We start from the raw sequence: 13,431 nt of genomic DNA on the forward strand, positions 1-13,431 counted from the left end.
CCCTGCAGCAGTCTCTGCCAGAAGCATTTCCTCCTTGTGCCCTGGGGGAGACAGACAGACAAACCAGGCAATATGACTGATGGAGGTTGTGACAGTTTGTAAAGAACTTTCCAACTTTTCAAGGCAATCATATCCACAGCAGGGCACCACAGACTACCGTCCAAAGTGGACTGCCATTCTGCCTCCTAGAAGGCCTTGATCATGAACTAAGTGAATTAAAGCCCCATCCAAGACCAGAACAACAAATAAGCTCTTTTCTCCACTCTTACCTAGATTCTAAAGGACGAATGTGTTTTAATAGTGCAACTTCCGTGCCCTGCCCTTTGCATAGATATCTTTGTTATTGCAGACAGGGCGTGTGAAATACAGGAGGTTGTATGACACCTGAGTATTTCAGAACCATATTGGTGCCATTTTAGCGTGGCAAGAAAATGGTGCCCTAGCAACTACTGTAGTCACCTTGGAGTAAAAGAACCTAAAGGGTAAAATCATACAAACATTCAGGGGATTGTGAGGTGTCCCAAACCATCACAATTTAAAAACCTCCATATTCCCTGCTTGGGAACAATGGGAAGCAGTTCCATTACAGGGCCAGGATCATACTGGTTCATTTATTGATCTTTATAATTGACCTGAAGCCATAATTTCTGATGTTAGTCAAACTATCTTCAGCTGGTGTTGGGCTATAAAAGCAATGTAGTCACTTACAGTGCCACAGTAGTGTGGTGGTAAATTTTGAGGTGCAGGCATTTATCATGACAGTCCCCGTAACCACACTGCCAAGAAGAGTTCAAAACTGCAGGCAGCTATGTTGATCTATTTCAAGAAGCAGTTCTAGGAGTTTTCATCTGCTAGGGGCAGATCGTTTGTAAAGCTAATGTGTCTTTATTGCCCATTTAAGACCAAGCCATCCCAAAATACTTTGCATTACAATAAGTAACAATATATTTTTGCTGGGAAAATTTGTTTGATTTTTTTGGAAGGTTCTGCAATTTGCACAAATCATGGCCAAATTTGCACAATTTGCACAATTTTGTTCAAATTCAGCTACAATTTGCACAAATTCACCCATAATTTGCGCAAATTTGTGCAAATTACAGAACTTTCAAATTTGTGCAGATTACGGAACCTTAAAAAAAAATTGCAAAAATTTCCGGAAAATCCGTGAACTAGCCTTGCTCGCTGCAGATGAAGTCGGGCACCACCGTGGGAACTGAAACTGATCCTGGGGGCTGAGCCTAGGAAAACTCATCAAAATCCACCCCTAAATGGATTTCCCCAACATCCCTAGCTCAGAGGGAACTAAGAGGGGTGGTAGATGATATCAGCATCTCTGCTGGCACTGGGTCCCTGCCTGCTGTGGCTCCATTACACCACTGCAGTGTTAATCCACTTGAAATTGTAAATTTTCTGGATCACTGTTGATATGATGCAAAATGAAAATTTGCTGCTCATTTTTTATTCACTAATGTGCAATGAGCTCTGCTGCATTCTTGTCTTGAACATCTATTAAGGGCCTAACTACTTGCGGCCATAAATGTGTTGCCTGCAGCATTCATGTGAGGTTGTTGTGGTTCTTTCTTTCTTTCTTTCTTTCTTTCTTTCTTTCTTTCTTTCTTTCTTGAAACAGTAAGGTGAGGGGAGAGTTCAGTTTTGAATCAAGACCACAGGTTAACTCTTCCCTCCCCTGCTGATCTCCTGCAATTAGCAAGAAAGAGAAAAGCTTTCATTGGTGCCCATGGGAGTCTTTCCCTTCGGCCCTCACTAATTGCACTTCAGAGGGTGATTTTTGTCAGGATTGTGGTGGGGAGGGGAGGGTCAAGGCTCCGCTCCACATGCACTTCAGCCCTGATTCAAAACAGACCCCCACCCAGTGCTTACTCTTAATTTTTTTTAAAGAAACCTCACACAATGCTACAGATGATACATTTAGGGTGCAATCCAATGCATATTTAGACAGAAAAAAGTGCTGTAACTCCCAGCATTCCACATGGTTGGCTGCAGAATGCTGGGAGTTGTAGGACTTCTTTCTGCCTAAATATGCATGCTTTTGTGCCCTTTGAGCTTTTCTGAGGCTGTTAATCAGCTGTTAATCCACTGTATCTACTTTCAGTTTCGTCGCACAATTGAGACCACGAGAAGTGTTTTCTTTTCTAGTTTCCCACTACATTACCTCTAGGTGGCACTGTGGTACAGTGGAATAGCACAAATATACAAGAGGAAATTGCAATTTCTTTTGTTTTCACAACTAAATGCCGCATTTACCCTGATCTAAAAAAAAATCACTGAAAGTGCTGGTTAGTCACAGAAGCAAAACTTGAAGGTCACGACATTGTCTAAAGAACCTGTAAACAACTGTGAGTAGGGAATGATGAGCACACGATAAATGCCTCATGCAGAAAAGCTCTTAGTCTCATGCATAATTAAGCCCAGAATATCATCATAAATGGCCTCTACTTTCATCCCACTCTGAAAGTAATGCATTAAAAGTGAGCAAAAATGATGCTCCCTATACATTTGCCTTTACAGGTTTTATTTGTTTATTATTTATTTACTGTACTTTTAGATTGCCAAATAACCAAAGTTTTCTAGGCAGTGTACAATACATTAAAAACATACAATACCAACGTTTAGAAAAACAGCCTAGAATAAAACCAAGATAAAGCCAGCAGCAAAGAATAAAAGCATCTTACCACATAAAGCCAAGTTAAAATCAGCAGCACAATAAAAGACTAAAAGCACCAAAACAGTTTTTAAAATGCCTGTGAGAATGAAAAAGGTTTTCATCTGGCACTGGAAAGACTATAATATAGGTGCCAGGTGAGCCTCTCTGGGGAGAGCATTCCACAAATGGGGTGCCACCACTGAAAAGGCCCTCTCATTTGTAGCTACCTGGGGGGGCACCTGGAGGAGGGTCTCAGATGATTATCTTAATATCTGGGTAAATTACATGTGTGAGGCTTTAGCACAGGGGAGGGTAACTTGTGGCCTACCAGGTTCATCAGCCCTAGCCCGCATAACCAATGGTGAGGGATGGTGGGAGTTGTAGGCCAAAACATCTGGAGGGCCACACGCTGTCCACGCCTGCCCTAGGATGAACTGAGCAATTTCATTTACATAGTTCCCCATTGAATTACAAATCATGTTTCATCAGTAGCATGGATTAAACACAAGGATGTGAAGGAAACAAGAGCCTCTAGCTCAGGGGTGGGGAGCCTCTTTTAGCCCAAGGGCCACATTCCATTTCAGACAAGCTCTCATAGGCTGCATTCCACTGATGGGCAGGGTTGAAGGAGGAGGTTGGACTCAGTGGTCTTGTAGGCCCCTTACAACCATACTAGTCTATGATTCTATGATTAAGGCAAAGGGATGGGCCTGAGGGCAAAAGGGGAGGGGTCAAAAATACCAAAATTCCAGCATATTTTAGCATCAAGTTCTTAATGCAAGTAACTAAGCCTTAGGAGAGGCATTTAAGGGCGCAATTCTATCCAGATAGGCGGCCGCCTTCGAACTCGGAGGCGACCGCCTATCCAATGCAGGGCAGGAGAAGCACGGAAGGGATTGTTCCCTCCGCGCTTCTCCTGCCCTGCTTCTTCTGCTAGACAGCCGATTTCAGTGGACCTCATTTGTTCTAGAAGGTGTGGATTCCAGTTCCAGCACCAGCAGTGTCACAAGCAATGACTGTCAGTCCACTAGAAGAAACATAAGAACCAAGGAATCACTTGGGAAACAAGGCTTGGCAAAAGAGTTTCATGGCAGTGCATCTTTCACACAAAAGACCCATCTTGGGCTATGTGCAGCCCTGTTTACAAAGTTGGGCCCAGCTGCAGGTAATGAAAAAATCCAGAAAATTATCCATGAATGTGCACCAGTCTCTCAGAGTAATACATTTTAAGAAATATTTTGAGATCAAACAGTATGGAACAGAAAGGATAAGGAAAGGAAAGGTTGACACTGGAGGAATGTGTTTCAAATATTCAGCCAAAATTAATGGACACAACCACAAATTAGTCACAGCAATGTCTCACTCAAAGGCATGATGTGAGAAGTCCCAGTGCAACTTAGTCATGACTAACTTTTGCTAGCTTGTCCCAGAAGACCAGAAAGGTAGATGTGCTGCTTATTCCACTGAAACCAATAGCCTTAAGTGTATCTAACTCTGGGCTGGGTCATACAGAGTCAACCTACTTTGTGTGCCTGTTTCATCCTCCAAGAGGATGAAACAGGCACACAAGCAGATGATGTGAGCATGTTTCTCCAGACCCCAAAGCTCAATTGATCATTTGATCCTTCTGTATAAATATCCTATAAAAACAAATAAATGCCCTCTTCAGGCAGATGATTTCCTCATCTCAAATGGCATATTTCGTTGAGTTTTTGTTCCAAATTGCTAGGAAGACCTCTTGTGTTACACTCAGCTCATTATTTGTCACATGGGGTTCTGTGTTCCTAATGAACTGTTAAAAAGCCGTTAATTAGTTATGTAAATTAGAGAAAGACAGCACTGTAGAATTAATGGAACTTGGGAATTATTCAGCACAGCTCCCCCGCTGCCCGCCCCAAGTTCAAGCTACTGCTTTACACTGCAGAATTGTGAGATGCTCATATTGTATGATCACTTTAACTCAGATTGGAATAACCACCTACTCTACACTGCTCTGTAATAAAGGATTGGGACAGACTCCCTTGGGAGAGTCTCCTGCACAAGCCAGAAGAAATCTCTGGTGGATTATGCCCTTTGTGTAGAGCATTGCTTCTATATTCTTGTACTCTCAGGTATCACTCTAGACCAGGCATAGGCAACCATGTGCCCTCCAGATGTTTTGGACACCAACTCTCATAAGCTCCAGCCAGTGTGGCTAATGGGAACTGTAGTCCAAAACATCTGGAGTCCACCAGGCTCCCTATCCCTGTTCTAGACTGTGATTCAGGGGCCTGTCCTCCCCTTTCACATGTTAGAAAAGCCTTCCCCAACCTGGCACCTTCCAGATGCATTGGGCTATAACTCCCATCACCCCCAGCCAGCATGCCCCTGCTGGATGCATATGATGGGAGTTGTCATCCAACACATCTGGAGGGCACCTGGTTGGGAAGGCTGGGTTAGAAGAGCATAGAGATCCGCCTTGCCCCAGGTCAGACGATATGTCTACCTTGCCCAGTGTTGCTTACTCTGACTAGCAGTGGCTTTCCAGGGTCACGGGCAGAGGTCCTCCCCATCACCTTCTACCTGCCAGGGATTCAGCCTGACACCTTCTGCACACGAATGATGTGCTCTAAAATTGAGATAGATTGAGAATCTATAATAAACTCAGCGTCTTCTGGAAGTAAAAGCTTCATAGTTAATGGGTCCCCCTCACGAATGGATCCAGATTCCAGCCCAATGCCTATCATGCCTACATAGTTGCGGCAAGTGTTATACAATGAAGCATCCACAAAGAATTTACTGACAGTCCAGATCAACTTATTTACAACGGAATTAATTTTGCAATGGGGAAGGCAAAAAAATGACAACCCTGCACCGTCTCTGCCAATTGGTATGCAGGTAAAATTCCTTCCCAGCCCCATGAACTGGCGACTATGTCTGCCACTGCAAGGCATATCACTACCCAGAGTGGGTGGTTGGGGCAGTCGGCAACTGCAATGCTGCCACGTGGAAGCCCTCCTTTTAGGGGCCTCGGGGTGAACCAGAGTGAGAACAAACACCCCCGTCAAGCCCATCCGAGCACCGATTGGCTGAGCAGGCCTCTCCCTGGGCAGATGCTGGCATCGTGGCTGAGCAGGCGCTCCTCATCAGCCTTTCCCACCTTTGCTGCCAGCCTGCACAAACTTACAAATCAAGGCTCCCTGGTAAGCAGGAAGCCTGTAAGCAGCCTGCACGCCCGCACAAATCAAGGCTCACCAGTAAGCAGGAAGCTTGGCTTATATTGGCAACTGTTTGATGGAAGTCCATTTAATCAATGAGCTCACTCTAAACCCTATACCCTATTTATGGGGTGGGGGGGCAGGGAAGCTAAAGGGGTCATTTATGAAATCCACAAATCCTACCATCTCACTGGTAGCCAAATTATGGCTTCCTTGTATCTTTCCAAAAACAGTAACTGGAGGAGGGATCAAAAAAGATAGGAGGTTAGCCCCCCCTTCCTTGTGTGGAATTCAAACACTGTTTCATACTTCTTCATGGAAGTCCACAGGACAGTCATTCTAGAAATGATCCATCAGCTATTAAATCAAAGCACTGTTTCAGGTGGAAAATGTAGAAACATCTAGGCAGGCGAATGTTTTGAATGCATGAACTCCAGATGGTGTAAGCCTTTCTGATTCATACTCACATTTGCTTCTCTGGTGTGTGTGGTTGTTAACCCGTTAGTGGAGACAGCACAATAAGAACTCAGTTGTCAAAAGAGGGCATCATATAGCTGAACTCAGTCATTCGTCAGAAACACCGGCACTGTTAGATAAGTTCAGCCTCCTCTTTAGATAGTCATGTTTAGATAGTATTACCACATTTTGAAGCAAATGCAGTCAGCCAGCCCTTTGGGGCCCTCCTGCTCATGCTGGTCTGTGGGGGCCCAGACATCTGCCCTGTTGTTGTTGTTGTTGTTGTTGTTCAGTCGTTCAGTCGTGTCCGACTCTTCGTGACCCCATGGACCATAGCTCTCCAGGCCTTCCTGTCCTCCGCTCTCTCCCGGAGTGTGCTCAAGTCCATATTCATTGCATCGGTGATGCTATCTAGCCATCTCATCCTCTGCTGTCCCCTTCTCCTTTTGCCTTCAATCTTTCCCAGCATCAGGGTCTTTTCCAGGGAGTTTTCTCTTCGCATTAGGTGGCCAAAATATTTGAGCTTCAGCTTCAGTATCTGTCCTTCCAATGAGCACTCAGGGTTGATTTCCTTTAGGATGGGCTGATTTGACCTCCTTGCAGTCCAGGGGACTCGTAAGAGTCTTCTCCAGCACCACAGTTCGAAAGCATCAATTCTTCGGCGCTCAGCCTTCCTTATAGTCCAGCTCTCATGAACGGGTATCACAACAAGGCAGTGATCCATCTGCCCTGTAGTCCTCCCCTAATAGTACCACTGCTCTGAAAACCCCAAATATTCAAGAGCTTATTTTCCATGTTCCTGCACTACTGTACATTAAAAGATGACCAAATGACTAGACTAGACCAGAATAGAGTAGAGTAGTGTAGAACAGAACAAACAGAATCTACCACATAACCTCCTTAGAAGCTTTAGTAACTACTATTCTTTTAAGTGAGTCAATATTACCTTTATGGATGCCACTTTTCTGAGGCCACTAAAGCCTGTAATTTTTAAGGGTAAGTTACAAAATACAGGATGAAGGAAGTGCTTAAGAGTTGAGTCACACAAGTGTTAATATAATGCTCACATCAGCAGCACTGTGGCTTTTTAATTTAAAGCGTGTATTCCTACGAGAATCACTATTATCTCTCTCTCTCACACACACACTTTTTTTTTTTTTTGCACTCTACCTATTTCATTATAACATTCCTTTCATGGATCTTTTAACTGTCATGGCATCTGAAAAGAAGCTTTCTCTACCACCCCCACCCCCAGAAGCCCTTTAAAAGGACCCAGAGGGGAAAGTCACCACATGAATTATTATAGCTTTCAATTTGCTTCTTATATATATAGGAAGCATTAAGTGTTATTTTATATTTTTTTCATGCACATTGTCAATTATTTCACTGCAAATATGCACTGCGGGCTCCAGACTTTTTCTTCATGGAAGTTACAACTAAGTTGGGCTGATTGACAAAGAAAGAGATAAATTTGTGGTGTGCTGGGGAGGGGGGGAGAAAAAAAATCAATAATTGTGGTCATTGTGACATGTTAGTACCTAAGAGCTATATACTAATAAGACAATGTCTCTCCTGCAACATGCCCAGATATTTCCTGTATTGGTGCCATAGGAAGGCAGGGCTAAGCTCTGAGTCTGCAGTACTTTAAGTTATTTGGAAGTTCAGAGATCTGGGGAAAGAGCCAAACATGGTGGACAGATTCAGGGAATGTTACCCCCACACATTCCTGAATCCAGCAATGAGCATAGCCACTGGAGAGTGTCAGGAGCATCTTCCCTACTTAATTTGAGGGGTGGGGTGGGTTAATTTGTGCTGTGCTGGTTCCTAAGCATCACTTCTAAAACTCTACTCTCATGTTCCAAACTGTCCCATGCCCTACTGCAGCCTTCTCCAACCTGGTGCCCTCCAGATCTGTTGGACTTCAACTCTCATCACCCCAGCCAGCATGGCCAATGGTCAGAAATGCTGGGAGTTATCATCCAAAACATCTGGAAAGCCTCAGGTTAAGGAAGGCCCTGAGCGTGTGCAGCTGAAACAATCACATATTGTTTCCCTGTTTACCTTTCTTTCATTTCCAGTCCCATCCTCTGTTACTTCCCCTGTGTTGAATTTTAGATTGTAAGCTCCTTGAGGCAGAGGCCTGCCTTCTTATACTCTCTGAAGTGCCATGCACACTGATGGCATGTATGCCTGTGATAACAACTTCCACAGTGCAGATTCAGATTCAAGCTCACCAGCCCCAGTCTCAGTTTTTCTGAAAATAACATGCCATTTTATGCCTTGTGTGGAATGATGCTTGTGGAGACAGCTGCTCTAACTGTTGCTGCTCTTTGGTTTGCCAGGATCAACTGAGGGCAGTGGAATTCATCACTAATCAGTAGAGGTGATTCAAAGTGATTCATTATCATAGTTGAAGTGTGTTGGCATTGGAAGAATGGCCATCCCAAGGTCCCATCTTGCCTTCCTGAAAGCATTGGCGCCCATGGCAATATATGCCCTAGGATTAGAAGATGGACCTGTCAATCACTCAACCACACTCCCTCCCCTGTTTAGAGAAATGAAAGACTCCATTTGGAGACAAAGTCCGCGGGTGAGTATCGCATAACACGAGTCATAACGGAGCCTCATTCTTGAGTGGCTTTGGTTCTGTTGGCTATGGAGGGAAGCCTACTTTGCTTCAGGAACAATCAGAACCAGACTGAAGTGGCCCAATTCTTATTTATTTATTTATTTAAACATTTGTATCCTGCCCTGTATCATTAAGATGTCAGGACAGAGTACAATAAAATCAACTGAAACAGTATAAAACAATAAAGAATGTAGGGCATAATCCTATGTACGCTAGTCAGCAGCTAAGGCGCAATCCTATGGGTGCTAGTCAGCGGCTCAGAGCCTGCGCTCCAAGGTCGGTTCCCTGAGAACTGATCTCACCCGCCCCACCCGCACTGCCTCATAGGCGTGGAACGGCCCCTTGTTCTGCACTCAGAAGAGGAGCATGAAGTAGCAAAAATGGGGTGTTCCTTGGGGCATGCCGGGGCACAGAGGGCGGAAATGCTGGTACAGCACATCCTATGTGTCATCCGGCTGCCGCTTCCCCTGGTCCGACTTCCCGCAGCTAGACAGCTGAAATCGGCTGTCTAGCCAAAAATGCAGGGCGGCTGAAATGTGGAGGGGACGATCCCCTCCGTGCTTCTCCTGCCCTGCATTGGATAGGCGGTCACCTCCAAGTTCGGAGGTGGCCACCTATCCCAATAGGATTGCACCCTTAAACACCTAAAACATATTAAACCATTAAACAAGCTAATGCCAAATAGAATCTAAAACAATAAAACAGTTGAAACAGTGTGCTACTTTAGGGAATGCATTTAGCCTTCAAAGGCTTTCGTAAAAAGCCATGTTTTTACTTGGCACCAGAATGAAACCAATGCCTGCGCCAATCAGGCCTCCAAGGAGAGGGCATTACACAATCGGGGTGCCACAGCAGAGAAGGCCCAGGCCCAGGCTTTGGACTTTATCCAAATCCAGTGCACAACCCCACTAAAGAGTCACCCATTTCCTTGACTAAAGCCTTAGTGTGGTGGAAGGTAAAATGAGGAAGATATTATTGGGAGCCAATAACTTTATGTGAAAAGTGGTGGAAAGGGATGTGGAGAAAGGATAAAGTGCTTCTGTTAATCTATCTGTCTATCTATCAACGTCCATCCATCCATCCATCCATCCATCCATCCATCCATCCATCTAAATCTGTTATAATTACCAGAGTTTGATATGGAATGTGATGGTGGTGGGAAATAACCTAATCAGTATCATAGTGGAGATATGGAGGAAAATTGATAGATTGATACTGGACTGGTTCATATGCTTAGCTGGCCTACTGATCATCTTCACATGGTGGAGAAGCGGGCATGCCTCCCCCTCAACTGTAATACAGTAAAAAAAATAGCACTGTAATACAATAAAAAATTACTGTGATACCTGATACTAGGATTCCATGTATAATAAAGCTAAATGTGAGTATGGCACAACCACCAATCTTCCCCCTTCCCTTTGGTAGGGGGGAATCAGGCGAATCAGCTCTATACGTGTTTTTACATATATAATTTTTGCATCAGATATTACCTTATGTGCAAGTTAGGGTTAGGGGAAAGTACACTTCCACACAACCACCAAGGATTCACAGCTCACATGAGTACAGCGGTGTAGTTTGGAAGTGCAGCCCCTCATTACGACAGTTCCCATAGCCACGCCCCCAAGGAGAGCTAGAAAAGCCAGGCAGCTATGTTGATCCCTATCAACAGACTAGTTCTAGTGGTTTTCATCTCCACCAGGAGCGAGCAGGTCTTTTGTAAAGCTAATGGGTCTTAGCTGTCCACTCAAGACCAAGCCACCCCAAATACTTTGTATTACAACAGGGAAAAAATATATATTGCTGCTGGAAAAATTCATGTCCTCCCAGCCACTGTGCAGATTGCAGCTAAGCTCAGAGGGAACAGGGAAGTCTGACAGGGGTGGCAGGGGATGTCAGTGTCCCTGCTAATACAAAGGCTGCATCGCTGCAAGCCCTGCCTCTACCACACCACTGGAGGCGCATATGAACCAGGTCCCTGTCACTGATCACAGTATTTTTCTTTGTACAGATAAGTCATGACTGCTCAAGCACTTATAAAAATGGGGAGGAAGTGCTTGTGATTTTGTGCAGGCGAAGCATCCACAAAGTTTCATAGGAGTTGGCTTTCCGTCACCAGTATGAAAAGAGAGTGAGACTGAGTGTAGATGGAGGGAGCAATCCTATGTGGATCAACGGTTGCCTCTGAGCCCAGGGGCGACCGCCTATCCAGTGCAGGGTGGGAGGAATGGTGAGGAGCAGATCTCCTCCCCGCTCCCACCATCCTGCTTTCGCGGCTAGACAGCCAATTTCGGCTGTCTAGCTGAGGGACCTCGGAGCGCACAAAGGAGCAGCCAGACGAGACATAGGATGTGTCATACAGGCACTTCCGACCTCCCCACCCTGGCCCGCCCCCGAGAATGCCCCGTTTCCCTCACTCTGTGCTGCTCTTCTGAACGCGGAGAGCAAGGCCAATCCGCACTGCCTACGAGGTGGTGCAGGAGGGGGTGGAGGTCAGTTCCCCTGGAACCGACCAATCCTATGGCCGTCTAGCCACTGACTAGTGGCCATAGGATTGCGCCCTCAGACAAACATTGGAAGCAGCAAACAAAAATTTGGAATGGTGGCCATAAATGGGAATATGTCAGCACAGCAATGGCTAACTCCTGTATCCTCAGAGGCAACTCTCCTCTTCAGACTGAGGATAGACTGGTCTCCTCACAGGCATTATGCTGAAACAATACATCAAAAAACAAATATAAAATCTGGGTGGCCATGTGTTCTACTTTACAGAGGACAGGCCTCTGTCTGAAGGGCCATCAGAGGATGCTCTGGCTTGGATCCCTGCATTGAGCAGGGGGTTGGACTCGATGGCCTTGTAGGCCCCTTCCAGCCCTACTGTTCTACGATTCTATGACTGTCCTCTGTTTGAAAGTATGCTCTGTTTGAGGGGCTGCCAGTCTACATTCTTGTTAAAGACAAAGGACCATAAGGAGGGTGCTGTTGCAGCACATAGGTCTTGCTTGTAGGCTTCCCATGGGCCACCATGGGAGCAGAACGTTTGACTAGATAGGCCCTGACTCTGATTCGGCAGGGGTCTTCTTATATTCTTTTTGGCAATGCATAAATGGCCACCCTATATAAAATTGAAAGGCCAATGGAAGTGTGGAAGACCCTCTTTTCCCTACCCCCAACAACATTTACCTACAAGGGAAATTGAGGACAAGTTTGTTTGTTTGTTGTTTTACCCTTGCTTTCATTTAAGTTTGGTAGATCCACCAGAAAGGGGCGAATCCGGCGATACAATTTATTTATGGAATGGGTCCAGCCACCAAGCTATCAGTTGGCTCTCTCCTCTCTAACATAAAGCACACAAATGGTGAGATTACTCCTTACCTCCTCTTACACAGAACATTAATTGTAAGAGATGATGAGCTGTTATCCATGACATGTCTGACACTTTGGTGCATTCACACAAATGGCCATCAAGATCCACTTTAAACATCCCTAAATTTTTTTCCTGCTCATTGTATCTGGGTTCCTCAGAATGGTCAGGACAAGAAGAAAAACAAATCTCAAAACCTCTTGCCTTAGGAGAGCTAAAAGATTTCTTCTGGGAAGGAGCAAAGATGAATCTCAACTCCTGATCTATCAAATGAAGCCTAAATTTGTTCATAATACAGCAATCCCCTTTTAAAACACACACACACCCTCCCTCCCTCCCTCCCTCCCTCCCTAATGGTTTGCTCTTCCTTCACAATAGGGTCCTCATATATTTATTTGTAGCTACCTTGTGCCCTCTAGTGGAGCACAGAGGATGTAGGTTTCCTTCTCTGACAACAGGCATCGCAAACACTATTGTCAGCCCCCAACAAATCGTCCTTATTACATCATGAATTTTGATAAGCCCATTAGCCAGCCAAGCAACCAGGAGGAGAATGCCTTTCTCACTTGATGACTACACAATGAGGAGTAATATATTTTAATTTAAACACCATAAACCTATTGAGTGCTTAATTAACTTTAACCGTCTTTAGGGGAATGAAGCCAATTTGAGGGGGTCAAAAGGAGTTGTTTCAATATCAAACAGTTTTACATAGTCGATCCATTCATTCAGCCCACAGCTACTGATTAACACACAAAATTAACATGTTAGTAAAAATTCATATTCCGGCCTCTGGGGAAATTAAGATGCACATGCACAGAGCATGATTAGCACAACTATTGTTTTCCCCCAACAATATAATTTAATGGGGTTTTAGAATAACAGAAAGGGAGCCTCAGTCCTGGTTTGAGTTGATTATTTGCTGCAAAGCTTTGAAACAGAGAAAAGATAGAAAACAGTGCGCGCAAAGAAGGGCTGGCAACAGAGCAAGACGGAAACAGGGAGTCTGCATTTTAAAGGGATTTGGTTTGAGCGAGAGAGCAAATCACAAGTCTCTCCTGCCTTGTGCATCACAGCCTCAGAAGGCATGTCGTGGCCCTCTCAGGAGCAGTTCAGCCTTTCT

Source organism: Heloderma suspectum, chromosome 1 (genome assembly GCF_057233095.1).
Source record: "Heloderma suspectum isolate Gila_16-S chromosome 1, 16-S_ref, whole genome shotgun sequence".
In the NCBI taxonomy this organism is placed as follows: Eukaryota; Metazoa; Chordata; class Lepidosauria; order Squamata; family Helodermatidae; genus Heloderma; species Heloderma suspectum.